Source organism: Myotis brandtii, unplaced genomic scaffold (genome assembly GCF_000412655.1).
Source record: "Myotis brandtii unplaced genomic scaffold, ASM41265v1 scaffold520, whole genome shotgun sequence".
In the NCBI taxonomy this organism is placed as follows: domain Eukaryota; kingdom Metazoa; phylum Chordata; class Mammalia; order Chiroptera; family Vespertilionidae; genus Myotis; species Myotis brandtii.
The window spans coordinates 1,689,345-1,704,217 of NW_005369827.1; the positions used below are offsets into that span (position 1 = coordinate 1,689,345).

General features: G+C 43.3%; 1 pseudogene; it reads right to left on the bottom strand.

Moving 5' to 3' along the window:
* Positions 1–6,696: 6,696 nt before the first annotated feature.
* On the bottom strand, positions 6,697–7,203 carry LOC102259849 (annotated as a pseudogene).
* Between the last annotated feature and the right edge of the window lie 7,670 nt (positions 7,204–14,873).

The window sequence follows — 14,873 nt, forward strand, 5'->3', positions numbered from 1 at the left end:
ATTTGCAGCTGGCAAAGTAGGGTTGGGCCAGAGAGTAAGAGACTTGAAAGGAGAATGGTCCTTTTTGTTATGGGTGATCAAATTTGGGCAGAACATTATGTGGCCCTGGGTGTGTTTTAGAAAAAAACAACACTCAAGCTAACACAGAGAGGAGAACTTGGGAGGAAATTGCAATGGTTCAGGTGAGAGTTGACAAGGTCCGTAGGGCAGTGGCTGTTCCAGAAATGTTGAATGTGGTCTCTACTGTGGATTATCTCATTCCACTCTCCTCTCAGTGTACCTTCCTGTACTGACAGGTTGGAGGACTAAAAACTACATTTCCTGCTCTAGCCGGTTTGGCTTAGTGGATAGAGCATTGGCCTGTGGACCCAAGGGTCCCAGGTTCAATTCCGGTCAAGGGCACATGGCCGGGTTGCAGGCTCGATCCCCAGTAGGGGGCGTGCAGGAGGCAGCCAATCAATGATCCTCATCATTGATGTTTCTATCTCTCTCTCCCTTCCTCTTTGAAATCAATAAAAACATATTTTAAAAAATAAATGAAACCTACATTTCCTAGACTCCTTTGCAGTTACAGTACCAAATGTAATGTGAGTTCAGACAAGCAGATCCATTTGTACAAGATTTGGAAGGTCAAAGTGAGGAAGAGGCCAGGTTTCTGGTTGTTTCTGCTGTTTCTTCCACCAGGCACAGTCATAAACACACAGTGTTCCATAGCAGTGCCCCAGGGTGCTGCTCTATCTAGCTTTAAGGGTAGAGCATGGAGCACAAGGCACCTCCCCCCCACCCCAACCCGATCTAGTAGACATAGCATGGCTCTGTTGCAAATGTGGCTGAGGTAGCTTTCTGACCCCAGATTGCAAAGAAAGTGTGTGTCACAAAATACAATAGTTCCAAGGATGCTGTTCTGCTTCCCCATCTCCTTGATTGTGGCTGGCAATATTACTATAGAAGTCATACCTCAAGGTCCAGCCAAGTGCCTGGTGTTCCAACAATTATGTAAGCACCTAATTGCGTATATTAAATCCCTTTATGTTTAAAACAGCTAGAGTGATTTCTACTTATTTTGATTGAAACCCACTTGACTGTTGAATACAGAGAACGGAGAGAATCTGATGCCAATTGAACATGGTAAGGAAGAAGGGAGTGGGAGGCAGTGACAAAAAGAGAGGAGGCAACTACTTCCAAGGTTTCAAGCTTCATGTGGCCATCAATCAAAACAGGGATTACAGAGAGGGTTGGAGTTTTGCAGGTAGGAGAGTGGGGCATCTCATGGGTTGGTTGGAACAGGTTCTCCAGAGCATCAAGCGTTGAAATTAGGTCATTACTGACTAACAAGGGAGTAGAAGGAGATTCCGTTCCAGAACCTAAGTGGCATTTTTATTGCAATGCATCACTGACCCACACCTTCAAGTTCAATTCTTGTATGAAGAGTATGAAGAGTTATATCAAATAGCAATGGAGGAATTAGTGAAATTCATAATATTTACCCGTCTGTCCCTAGGAACATGTCCCCCTCATGTCTTACTAGTCAGAAAGCTAAGTGATATCCCTTCCTTAACTTTAGTAAGACTAGTGTATCTTTTCTTCTTAGAATGGTAAGTACCAGTATAGTCTATCAGCGTCTTTCTTTCAGGGCCTAACTGACACTGTATTGCTCAAATAAAATCACATTCTAACCTTGACCTATTCCTCTGGCAATGAGAACCATCCCATGGTCCAGTGACCCATATGACTCTTCCCCTCAAAAATATTATGTTCCATTGTGGCTATTACAACAAACCTGAACAAGTAGTATGGTCTTCTTTTTCTTTATTCTTCCTTTAAAAAAAAAAAGCAGTTTATTCCATTTATTGTCAGCACAGTTACCATCTTTCCAAGGTTGTAGGCAGTAGAAAGGGACATGGACCTCATTAGCAACTTTGAACTCTTTAGACAAGTAACAGCCTGACACTGCCAACTTGAGATGGGAACATATGTTTTTTGTTTTTACAATAAAATTCAGGGATTTACGCACTTGTCATTAAGTATGGGCCTATGTGAATACATTTCTTCTTCTTTTTTTAAATTGATTTCAGAGAGGAAGGGAGAGGGAGATAGAAACATCAATGATGAGAGAAAATCATTCATTGGCTGCCTCCTGCACACCCCCTACTGGGGATCGAGCCCACAACCAGGGCATGTGCCCTTGACTGGAATTGAACCTGGGACCCTTCAGTCGCAGGCCGATGCTCTACCCACTGAACCAAACCAGCTAGGGCCTAAATACATTTCTTAATGGAAATGAGGATTGAATGCATGAGATAGAAGTAAAAGCTTTTTAATCTATTACAAATATCAGCACCCATTTTTTTTAAACAAATAAAAGATCCTTGGTAAGACTTCAAGATGCATTTGAACATGCCTTTATTGTAATACTAGTGACATTCAGTGACAGTTAATTAAATGTAAATATCTTTGCGCAACTGTATTATGATCCCTCTCTCGGGACTGCAGAAATTGTCTTGTTGAGCTGTGTTTTCCCAGCGCCAAGCAGAGGCCCACATGGTGTGCCCTCAAGGAATGCTTGAAGGAAGCTTCTAAACTGGGATCGAGAGACAATATTTTAGTACTGGCTCTGCTTCAGGTTCCTCAGCTATGAAATGAGTTTCCAGGTCATAAATTCTTCTACTTCTTTGAAGGGCTCCTTACTCATACATTTTTTTGATCCCTACAGGAAAAAGATAGAGAATCTCCTTCCCTAAAATGTCTGCAGTATAGCTGGTGAGTGCACTCAGCTTGGTTGCGAATATATCAGGGGTGGATTAAATGACCTCTGGGGGTTCTTCAAGGACTCCTAGGTCGGGTCCTATTAACTCCCCGTCACCTTGAGATCTGCATCAGGATCGCTGGGTGTGGAGCTCCATTCCAGAAATGATTTTGCTACTGGGTTGTTTCTATTTTCCTCTTGTTTACCATCAGGATATTTCCCCTTTCCGTGGGGATTTTCTGAAAAGGTCACATAGCCACTTCAGAAAACTATCCTCTTGTTGAATGACAATGATAGCTTCTTTTTCTGGTTGCAACCAGAAGCAACGGCTGTCGGACCTAAGCAGAAAGAGGGGGCTTGGCGACTTAGTTGGCCAAGGCCAGAGGGAAAGTCCAGCCTCCTATGATGACATTGGGACTATGGCTAGATATCTTCCATAGAAGAGACAATTAGGCAAAGTCCCACCAAGGCCTGGCTGGGGCAGCACAGGGGGGAGGGAGCATCTTCTGTGACCAACTCTGGGCTTAGAGGGAAGGAGTTCCCAAATACTTTGGACCATCCCATCAGCATCACCTTTCCGGGTTGCTTCCAAAACGCATATACGAGATAATCCAGTGTCCTTTGGACTCCAGAACAATCCTGCTTATTATAAGCACACTGCATAGCCCTGGATAGAGCTGTGATTATAAACCAATCTAATCATTCACCAATCAAATACTTTCTGAGGCCCTGCCATGTGCTAGATAGACCCTGCACTAGGTGTTAGGCTCAGGTTGGTACATAATCTATCATCATAATCTTAGACAGAGGTCTGGTTGTGTAAGCATAGACAAGCAGAACTGATTATTATAACAGCATAAGGGTCCTGCTCTGCCTGGCTGCACAGAAAATGAAACAATTTATTCCCTTCCCAGTAGTGCTGCTGATTCCTCTATCCCAGTGATGGCGAACCTTTTGAGCTCGGCGTGTCAGCATTTTGAAAAACCCTAACTTAACTCTGGTGCCTTGACAGATATAGAAATTTTTTGATATTTGCAATCATAGTAAAACAAAGACTTATATTTTTGATATTTATTTTATATATTTAAATGCCATTTAACAAAGAAAAATCAACCAAAAAAATGAGTTCGCGTGTCACCTCTGACACGCGTGTCATAGGTTCGCCATCACTGCTCTATCCTGTGTGCTGGCAGGGCCAGTGTCGGTGTGTCGCTCTGCCTTCCCATCTCACAACCTGTCCTGCTTATGGGCACGTGGCCCTCTGCATCTCTGGGCCGAGCACTCTGCTGCCCAGATCCCTCAGTGACTCCCATCCCTTATCCGTAAAGAACAGCCCCCCTGAGCAAGGCATTCGATTTGACTCCTACTTTCCTTTTCAGTTTTCTCTCTTGCTGCTTCACGGAACGGTCCATAATTCGTGGCGCTCTTTTCATGTCTCAGTGCCTTCGGTCCCCTGTAGCAGATGCTATGGGACTTGCTCACATCAGGCCGTGTTTACCTGTCTACCCTAAAAGTTGCTGCAAACAGCTGTCTCTCTCTTTCTGAGGATTTTTGTTTTTAATCCCTGGGAGGACTAGGAAGGGCAAGCCAGAAGTGTCCCTGGACACAAATCCCCCCACCCAGCTTCTTTGCCCTTCTGTTAGGATAACTTGGAGACAGGCTTTACACTACACTGACTCCCTGAGCTGTGCAAGGGGATTAAGCTGCAAATTACCACAATGGCAAATATCTAATAACAGATCTTTCATTCCCGGTTGCAGGCTCCACGCCTCTACCGTTCTTTCCATCTCCCAAATGACCTACTGCATTCAAGTTCTTGTCTCTGGGTCTACCTCTGGAAGGATCCAAACCAAAAAGCCTCTTCTGTCTCCCTGACCTCGGCCCTTATGCCCCTCCTCTCCACTCAGCAGAGCTCCTTATTCTTGAAGGCTCTAGTGGACAATCCCCTCCTCTGTGATGCCAGTTCCCATCCTCCACACGCCACCATCCACATGTGAAGGCCTCCTTCCCCTAAGATCCTTGGCCATTTACACAGACCTCTCTGATGATGCGCATCACACAGCATTATAATTATGTGTAATTGACTTTGCCCACTAGGAACTGGGACTTATTCATCTTTGTGAACCGAGGCCCTAGAAGAATAGATACTATAGACTAGATACTTAATAATACTTAATAAATATTTGATGATTGAATATATGACCTGATAGGACTACAGGGCAATACAATCCTTAACAGCCATTTGTAAGCTTCCCGCTAGAGGAGAATGAAAGACCAGGAAAAACTCGCTGGACACCAGGAGTCAGACCATACAAGGAACTGAAACTGAAGGCACCTGATCGCACCCCTGCATTCCCTCCACATTCCGAGCCCACCAGCTCAGCCTCCAAACCCACGGAGGGCAAGTTTCCCACCAGTGACTGCATGGAAGGATGAAACTCCAGCTCCCGGGTGCTGCCATCATTGACCCAGTGTCCCCTTGGCTCGGTGCTGCGCAGCCCTTCCCTTTGGATACCCGCCCACGCTTCCCTTAAATAAATTAAAATTGTCTTAATCCACAGTCTGAGATGGCTGTTTAGCCTACCCGCATGCCACCATGCCAACTTTCCATGCTCATCTTCCCTGACCCTCTGCTGCCGCTTCCTGGCTATAATCCTTATGGACACAGCCAGGAGTTGGAAGCCATGTTCCTGACCCAGCACTTCTGGCCCAAGAGAAATTCTGACTGTGCCTCCAGAGGAGGTTAGGAAACCTCTCCTTGCCCCTCCCACAGGACTGACTGTGATCCTATTGCAAAGAAGGGGTTCCCTTTCAATGCAGGGCAGGCCTCCAGCAGACTCACCCAGACCATTAGGAATCAATGGAATAAATTCCAAGGTTGTGAACAACCAGTGACTCAGGCCTGAGGGCTGGTGCAGTGGCTAAGCCTGGGGCAACTCTAAGACCTGCCATCACTCCTTAAGAAAGTTGCTACCGCCCTAGCCAGTTTGGCTCAGTGGATAGAGCGTCGGCCTGTAGACTGAAGGGTCCCAGGTTCGATTCCGGTCAAGGGCATGTACCTTGGTTGCAGACACATCCCCAGTGGGGGGTGTGCAAGAGGCAACTGATCCATGTTTCTCTCTCATTGATGTTCCTAACTCTCTATCCCTCTCCCTTCCTCTCTGTAAAAAATCAATAAAATATATTTAAAAAAAAAAAGAATGTTGCTACCTTTGTAATTTCAATTACAGGGTGAAAACCAGTGCTGCAGTAAACTGAGGACTGAATAAATAGCCCCAAAAGAGGTATAATCCAGGAGAGGAACCCAAAACTGTTGGTTGAGCAGGCAGCTGGCCTTTGGGGAAGGCCGGTTTCAACAGACTCTCTGTGCTTTGCCTGCGGCATTATTTTAATATCTCACTGCCAAGGAAGACCTGACCCCTCTGAAGAACCAGGACTAGCAGGGATGGAAGGCCCTGGCTGATGCCCTGCGATGTGAGACTTCAAACAAACAAATAGAAACACAAATTCCAGAGAAGGAAAGTTGGTCTTCCCTGCTGAGCAGAAATGGAAATGAACTAAACAGCTTGCAGCATAAGAAATGGGAGTTGGCAAAGGAAAGTGACCTCGTGTTCTACCATGTTAGTGGAAATGAGGAAAGGAGAAGGACTTGACAAGTGGCAGTAAAAGCACTAAGTAGGCAAGGAAGGAACATTAGTATATCTTTTCTCCCATTGCTTTTAGATAAAGTAGACGGGAGGGGCAGGGGAGGTGAGAGAGAGGGAGAGAGAAACATTGATGTGAGAGAGACACATCAACTGGTTACCTTCTGCAAGTACCCCTACTGGGCAGGGGATGGAGCCTGCAACCGAGGCAGGTGCCCTTAACCAGGAGTCAAAGCCGCGACCCTTCCTTGTGCAGGCCGACACTCTAACCACTGAGCAAAATTGACTAGGGCATATTAGCATTTCTTTTTTTTTTTGAAATGCCAGATGGCAGAATTTTATGATTTTATTAACACGAATACAATGTGTACACAATCTGTCTATTCATTTTCTTCGCTGTGCAGCCGGGCATAGGGATTGGTGACTCTGATGGTCAGTGGCTTTGCAATTCTTTGAGGAGACGTTGTGAGCAATCTCAGCACAGTGAGATTTGTTGCACATCAGCAGCACTTCAAGCTCTTTGACGTATAGACCAGAAACGTCCGAAAGCCATTGGGCAGCATGTGCTGCTTTGTTTTGTTGCTCCCATAACCAATGTTGGGCATCAAGATCTGGCCCTTGAGTCTTCTACGCACCCTATTGTCAATGCCTCTGGGTTTCTGCTGGTTCCGCTTAGTTTTGACATATTGGTCTGACTGGTGCCGGATAAAATTCTTGGTCCTCTTTTTGACAATCTTGGTTTTCACGAGGGGTCTGAGGGCAGCCATGGTGCCAAGTAGGAGATGGCTGCCACCTCTGTAGGCAGCCCCGAGGAAGAGCACATTAGCATTTCTTAAGAGCTGCCATGTCCCAGGCAGGTAGCATTTATTTCTCATATCAGAAAAATTTGTGTAATTATATTATTATTATTATAAATTAGAGCTCAATTGCTTTGAGCTATTATGGCCATTCTACAGATGGAAAATCAAGCTCAGAGAGGTTAAATTATTAGCCCAAGGTATGCCAGCTAGTTAGGAGTGAAATCTAAGTTTAAATGACAAGAAGAGTTTGAAAGTAATTCATATCCAATTCAAGAAACAAGATGAAATAATCAGGAATCATGTCATAACTAATTTTTTTCCTCCTCAGTGCATTTGTAAATTCACTGCCTTTTGGTGCATTGTGAGGTGGTGCATTGTGAGTTTGATGCAATGACTGTGGAAGAAAGAGGGGGAAAGGATCTTTTAGAGGATCAAGTTTAAAGAGACCCAATTTGTCCTGACTGGTTTGGCTCAGTGGATAGAGCGTTGGTCTGCAGACTGAAGGGTCCCAGGTTCAATTCTGGTCAAGGGCATGTACCTTGGTTGCGGGCACATCCCCAGTAGGGAGTGTGCAGGAGGCAGCTGAATCGATGTTTCTCTCTCATTGGTGTTTTTAACTCTCTATCCCTCTCCTTCTCCCTTCCTCTCTGTAAAAAATTAATAAAATATAAAGAGGCCAAATTTTTGGGAAAAATCTCCAAATTTAGGTTTAGCAGCAAGCTAGGCTTAAAGAGAAAGAAGGGAGAGAGGGAGAAGAGCGGGAGGCTGCAAGCATAAGATTTAAATTTTGACACTTCCTAATATTAGTTATGACCGGAGTGAGACACTAAAATACCACCCACAAGACTGGCAAGTACTGCCCTACTTTCAATTCAGCCCAAAGCAGGAAGGCTTAGGTATGTCACGAGAAAGCCTCTTGTTACTGCCCTAAGACCAGAACAAAAGCACTGGAGGAAACTCCCAGCCCCACTGCATGATTTCCAAAGAAGCCCTGCTGGTCTTATGACTGTGACGGCTCAAGTGTCACAGTTGTGTAACTCGCTGATATTCAAAAATGATCCTCGAGTCCATCACACAGGCTTATGACGATAACATACACTAGTTTTAGTAAAAGGGGAGAGGAGTGACAGCTCTTGCTGAAGAACAAAGAGAAGAAGAAAGAAACCTGGACTGGAATCCTGGACATGCGGGTTCTAGGTCTGGCTCCTTCACTCATTTGAACTTGAGGTGATACATCTGTACTTTCCTCTGCTTTCAGGAAGGAGCTCTGATAGATGTCATGGAAGAGAACTTCCAGCGCCAAAGATCTAAGGCAGTGATTTTCAACAAGTGTGCCGCGGCACACTGGTATGCCACAATAATTTTTTTTAATATATATTTTATTGATTTTTTACAGAGAGGAAGGGAGAGAGACAGAGAGCCAGAAACATCAATGAGAGAGAAACATTGATCAGCCGCCTCCTGCACACCTCCCACTGGGGATGTGCCCGCAACCAAGGTACATGCCCTTGACCGGAATCGAACCTGGGACCCTTCAGTCCGAAGGCCGACGCTCTATCCACTGAGCCAAACCGGTTACGGCTGCCACAATGATTTTTAAAACATGCAATACCTGACTATTTAGTCAGGGTCACTGTCCTCTTTTCCCTTAGAGAGTCAAATCAAAACATGACAAGAGCCAACACAACAGTAGCTGTCTGGTGTGAATGAATCAAAATTATTGGTCAGATGGGCAAAAATATAATATATATATTTTTGGTGTGCTGCAGAACTTTGGTAATTAGTTCATATGTGCCATGAGCTGAAGACGGTTGAACATCGCTGATCTAAGGGATTGATTGGAGGCTTTCTGTCTGTATTCCTTTCTCTTTCTTTCTAAATATATTTTTATTGATTTCAGAGAGAAAGGGAGAGGGAGAGAGAGATAGAAACATCAGTGATCAGAGAGAATCATTGATCAGCTGCCTCCGGTACACCCACTACTGGGGATCCAGCAAGCAACCTGGGCATGTGCCCTGACCAGGGAATTGAACTGTGACTTCCTGGTTCGTAGTTTGATTCTCAACCATGGAGCTACCCCGGCCAAGCTGACTGGAGATTTTCAAAGTGGTAAGAGCTGTTGGGCTGTGAGTTAGAAACTAATCCAAGGGCTATTTTTACTGCTATTTATTTAAAATTTTCTAATTTGGTTTCAACTAAATGAAAGAGAAAAAGGGGGAGGAGGGGGAACTATCAAGAGGTAAACAGGAAAAAGGAAATAGCAAATAAATATTTAAAAATAACAAATATCTTTTTAACAAGTTAAATAACAAAACTAGGCACATTTAGTGTACTAAAAGAATTCTTTTGGGTGGCAACGTCATACTGTGTTTTGAGTCCAGAAGACCTACAACTGAATTACAGTCTTATCACTTATGGCATAAACAACCCCGAATAAATCTCCTCATCTCTTTGAGTCTCAATTTCTTTGTGTAGAAAAAAAAAGAATAATTATAACAACAGTAGCTACCATTTATTGGATAAATTTATGTACTAGCCACTGAGCTAGGCTCTGTGTATTATGTCTCTGAATCCACCCACACTGTATGAATTAGATATTACTATCTCCACTTTACAGATAAGGGCATTAAACTAACCAAATCAAAGAGTGAGATTCAAACCCAATTTGGTAAAACTCTGAAGCTTATTCTCTTATCTACCCTCCTATACTTCCCCTAAAGGATAATAACACAGATCATATAAGTAATATTTTAAAAGACACTTTGTAAATGGCAATATACAAGTGTTTCATACAGTATTCATGATCAAAACAACAATAATGGTAATAATGAAGTAATAACAACAATAATGAATTTTTAAGTGTCCATAATCAGAGTGAGTATCCAAATAGAAATATGCATAATCTTATTTGAATATCTAACCAAACAGGGCCCAGATGATGACTCCAGGCTCATCAGGCCCTGGGAGCTTCCCTCATCAGTTGTCATCACTGAATATCTCAGTTTCTGGGCTCAGAAACAGAGTTTGCATGAGCAGAAATGTTGATGTCTGAGAAACAGTGCAGAGAAGATATAGAGCACAGTGAAACCTCTGTGTTCTGTACAGTTTTATCACCGAAAGGGCCATCTGGCCAAGCACACAAAAAAATAACCAGAGATAGCCAGCTGGCAAATTTTACCTTTTTTAAAAAAAAAAAATCAAGAAAAAGACTCAATAATCAGTGCAGTAATTCTGGATTGTAATCAGAATAAAATAGGTGGGCAAGTGTCCCTGTGAGTCATCAAGGCCTACAAAGAATCCCTCTGGCCTTTTGAAGTAGATCAGTTAACTTGAAATTGAATCTCAGTGCAGAGGAACGGGGCACAGCTCCTCTAAAAGAGGATGTGGGAAACCAGGTGGCTCAAGCAGGTGGCACCGTTGACCTGGGAGTCTCAGTCCCACTGAGGTATCCATGCCTGTCTGAGGAACCCTCCTCCCTACCTACTAATTACTTCAATTTTTTCAGTTCCCTTAAAAAGTCTTTTCAAACCTGTTAGACACAGGATGTTATTCGTAAAAAGGACCTTCACACTCATCTGGTCAAATGTTCTCATTTCACAGGGGAGAAAACAGAGGCCCTGAGAGGTCAAGTCTGGAGGCCCCAAAGCTCGTCAGCGGCACAGGCAGAACATGAATCTCTACTTTCTATACGTATGTTGTTCTTCTAACAGATGCTGCTGCCCCATCTCATCCTTCACCCTTCAGTGCTTCCACCCTGATTTTTATTTTGACATATCTACACCCACAACTCTCTCATGGATGCACTAAGATCTTTGGGAGGATAGTAATCCCAGAGCTCTACTCATAGGCACTAGACCAGTGATGGCGAACCTATGACATGTGTGTCAGAGGTGACATGCGAACTCATTTTTTTTGGTTGATTTTTCTTTGTTAAATGGCATTTAAATATATAAAATAAATATCAAAAATATACATCTTTGTTTTACTATGGTTGCAAATATCAAAAAATTTCTATATGTGACACGGCGCCAGAGTTAAGTTAGGGTTTTTCAAAATGCTGACACGCCAAGCTCAAAAGGTTCACCATCACTGCACTAGACAGTACTTTTCATGTGCACAAGTCTAAGCACTTTAAACATAGGAACTTGTGAATTCTTAAAACAACCCTAGGAAGTATGCACTATTTTGATCTCTATCTTAGAGAGACACAGATAGGTTAATTGAACTGCCTTAGGTCACACAGCCAGTCAGTGGTAGAGCCAGGATTTTAACCCAGGCAGTCAGCTCTAGTGTTCGTGTTCTTATCTCATACGAAGATGTATAGTAGAGATTACTGGCTGCCTCTGGAGAGGAGAAATGGGGGCGGGGGAGCCTACAGGGGCTACAATGCGAAGACTTTATTTTCCCCGTGAACTTTCATAGATTGCTTATATTTCTTATATTTTTGCCATATGCTTTGTCACTTATTCAATAAACAAATTAAAATAACTGTTATGGTTATCTTTTAGCAATAGTTCTAAAGTGGGGAGTGGTGATGGTTGTACAACACTGTGTGGATGTACCTAGTGCCACTGAATTGCACATTTAGAAATGGTTTACATGGCCCTAGCCGGTGTGGCTCAGCTGGTTGGGTGTTGTCCCATGCACCAAAGTGATGCCATTTCGACTCCTGACCAGGGCACATACCTGGGTTGCAGGCCTGATCCTCGGTAGGAGGCGTTCAGGAAGCAGTCGATTGATGTTTCATTCTCATATCAATGTTTCTCTCTTCTTTTCTCTTCCTCTCTCTAAAAATCAATTAAAAATCTTTAAAAAATGGTAAATTATATACTTAATATATTTTGCTACCGCAAAAATTTCTAAAAGCCTTTTTGGGAATGATGAAGAATACAGGGGCAGTGCTTTTCAAGACCTCAAGCAGCATATTCAAGAGCGTAAACATCACAGGATAATTCAGTCAATGTTTATTGTACAGAAGGCTCTGTACAAGGTCTGGTGGGATATAGAAAGATGATAAAGCCATAGTCTTTACTCTCCAAAAAATGATGGGAAGGCAGCCTGGGTGATGAATACACAAAGTCAAGAGGAGGAGCATTTTTTCTGTGAACCCGGATGCCTAAGGTACCAAAAGGGCATTTTTATGGGGTTTGAACGAGACACTGTGTAAGGAACCTAGCACGGCGGCTGGCATAGGTAGGAGTTTAATCAATGCCAGTTGTTATTATTACTATTATGTGACTCTTCTGAGAGTTACCTTCCTCACTTGTAAAATCAGAGGCTATGGACTTGACAACCTACAGCCCTATAACCAGGAAGGGGGGTGGTCTTCCTGTTTTGTCAGTGAGTGATGTGAGACAAGGCATGCTAGAAGGACTGTTCTCACAGAATGAGAAAACAGAAGCCCTGGGTGAGAGTGGGTGAGCTCCACTTTGAAGCGACAGATGTGGGCCCTGCCACAGGTGCTGGAGCTGCCTTCTGGCTCTCACCACTGCGGAGTCAGTGGTTAAACAGCCATTATTAAAAGTAAATGAGCCTGACTGGTTTGGCTCAGTGGATAGAGCGTCGGCCTGCGGACTCAAGGGTCCCGGGTTCGATTCCAGTCAAGGGCATGTACCTTGGTTGCAGGCACATCCCCAGTGCGGGGTATGCAGGAGGCAGCTGATCGATGTTTCTCTCTTATTGATGTTTCTAACTCTCTATCCCTCTCCCTTCCTCTCTGTAAAAAATCAATAAAATATATATATTTTTTAAAAAAGTAAATGATATAAATTTACACTTAAATACACTACGTTTAAAATGAAGTAACAAATACTCAAAACTCATCGTTTCCCCCATTATTTCATTACATTTCACTGTTACCTATTTTTAAGGTTTTTTAATATCAATTGTATTTGAATGGTGGAAAGAGTAAGTAATGGTGTGCCACTCTGCATCTCTTCTAAACTCCTTGTTCAGTGATGCCAGATCAGTGGCTTAAGGCATCCAAGGCGGGGATATTCACACTGCAGGAATCGCTAACAGTGCAAACAAGCCTTCAACCTCACCCAGAACGGGCTGTTATGCACTTACCAGCGCACCACTGGTTCAAACCCGTATGTGCAATCTGGGTCTCTCAGAAGGACCCTCCTATTGCTCTCAAACAGGAGCGTGCATAAGTATTATCATCAGGGGCTGTGAAGAAGCAGGCTGTTCGATGTGGCCCTCTCCTCCTCTGTTTCTTTATCCAAAATAAAGTAAATAATTCTGAGTGCTTGGCCCACAGCCAAGGACCTCTCGTGTTCAATTCTTCATCTCCTGTTTGCAAGAGCTAATTACAGTGAGGGGAGTGCAAAGTGAAATAATGGCTTAGTCACCCCTGAGAGCATGAAGGCTCTGTGCTTCTCCTCGGGGCAGTGAACACAAACCCCAGGATGATGGCATGTGACTCTTTCTTTTTCTAAATGAATCAGACTTTGTGAATAGAAATTTAGATTTCCTCCGCCCACTCTGGCCCCACCATGCCAGTTACATATTTTTCTGTTTTTTCTAGTTGAATTGACTCACCAATTGTTGTAGGAGCCTATTGGTCTGAATGTTCAGTACTGATAATATCAGACAGATATGCAATTCTTGCTCTGCAAACTCACTGATTATACAGCATAAATCTGATTCCGTTTTTCTGTAGAGAAAATGAAACCCACTCCTAAGATAGAGAACTGAGCACTGGGTTTGGGAAGGGCATCTTTTCTCTCTAGGTTTCTGGGTTTCAGTGACCTCTCTGTAGACCCAGAACACTGCAGGGTGACTTTGAGCTGAGCGCCTGGCCACTATCAGACATAGTTTAGGGCTTAAAGGGTCCAGGCCTCAAGACCCTAAACACTGGATGGATGTTGCTGTTCCCCAAATCATATGTAATTCAAAATAAAATTTGTAATAATTCAAAACCTATGTGGGGGAACCTATGTGTCATATCTTGACAAGCACATGCACTCCAGAGCCAGACTGTTTGGATTTGAATCATGGCTTTGCCATTTATTAGTTTTGTGATCTTGGGAAAGCCGCTTAAAATCTGTGTTTCAGCCCTAGCTGGTTTGGTTCAGTGGGTCGGGTTGCAGACCAAAAGGTCCTGGGTTTGATTCTGGTCAAGGGCACGTACCTTGGTTACAGGCTCCTCCCCAGCCCCAACCCTGGTTGGGGCACGTGCAGGAGGCAACCAATTGATGTATTTTTCTCACATCGATGTTTCTCTCTTTCAGTTTCAAAAGGGATAATTAATACTACTTACCCCAATAAAGTTGGCACGAGGATTAAATATGCTATCATTTGTAATATGCTTAGAGAAGGTACATGTTAAGTGCCATATAAATGTTAGCTATTATTTGAATGTGACATGCTTTCTAATTGTTTTGAATTGAACATCTATGCATAGGTCAATTGAAACTGAACTATGACTTATAGTTCTTCTCTGAGCATTTCATAAATACAGTCATTAAATGATAATTCTTTGCATGGAAAAACAAGCCAATGGAAAAAAATCCATGTGGAGAAAGAGTAATACTATAAATGCAAAATTTCAGAGCTTGATATTTTAGGCATATGTGGCAATATAGTAACTCTCCCCTTTAATACATAATCAAGTCCATACTACCTACATGCACAGTATAATTCATTTTCAGATTTCAAGAAGTGGTCCTCCCAGCAGAC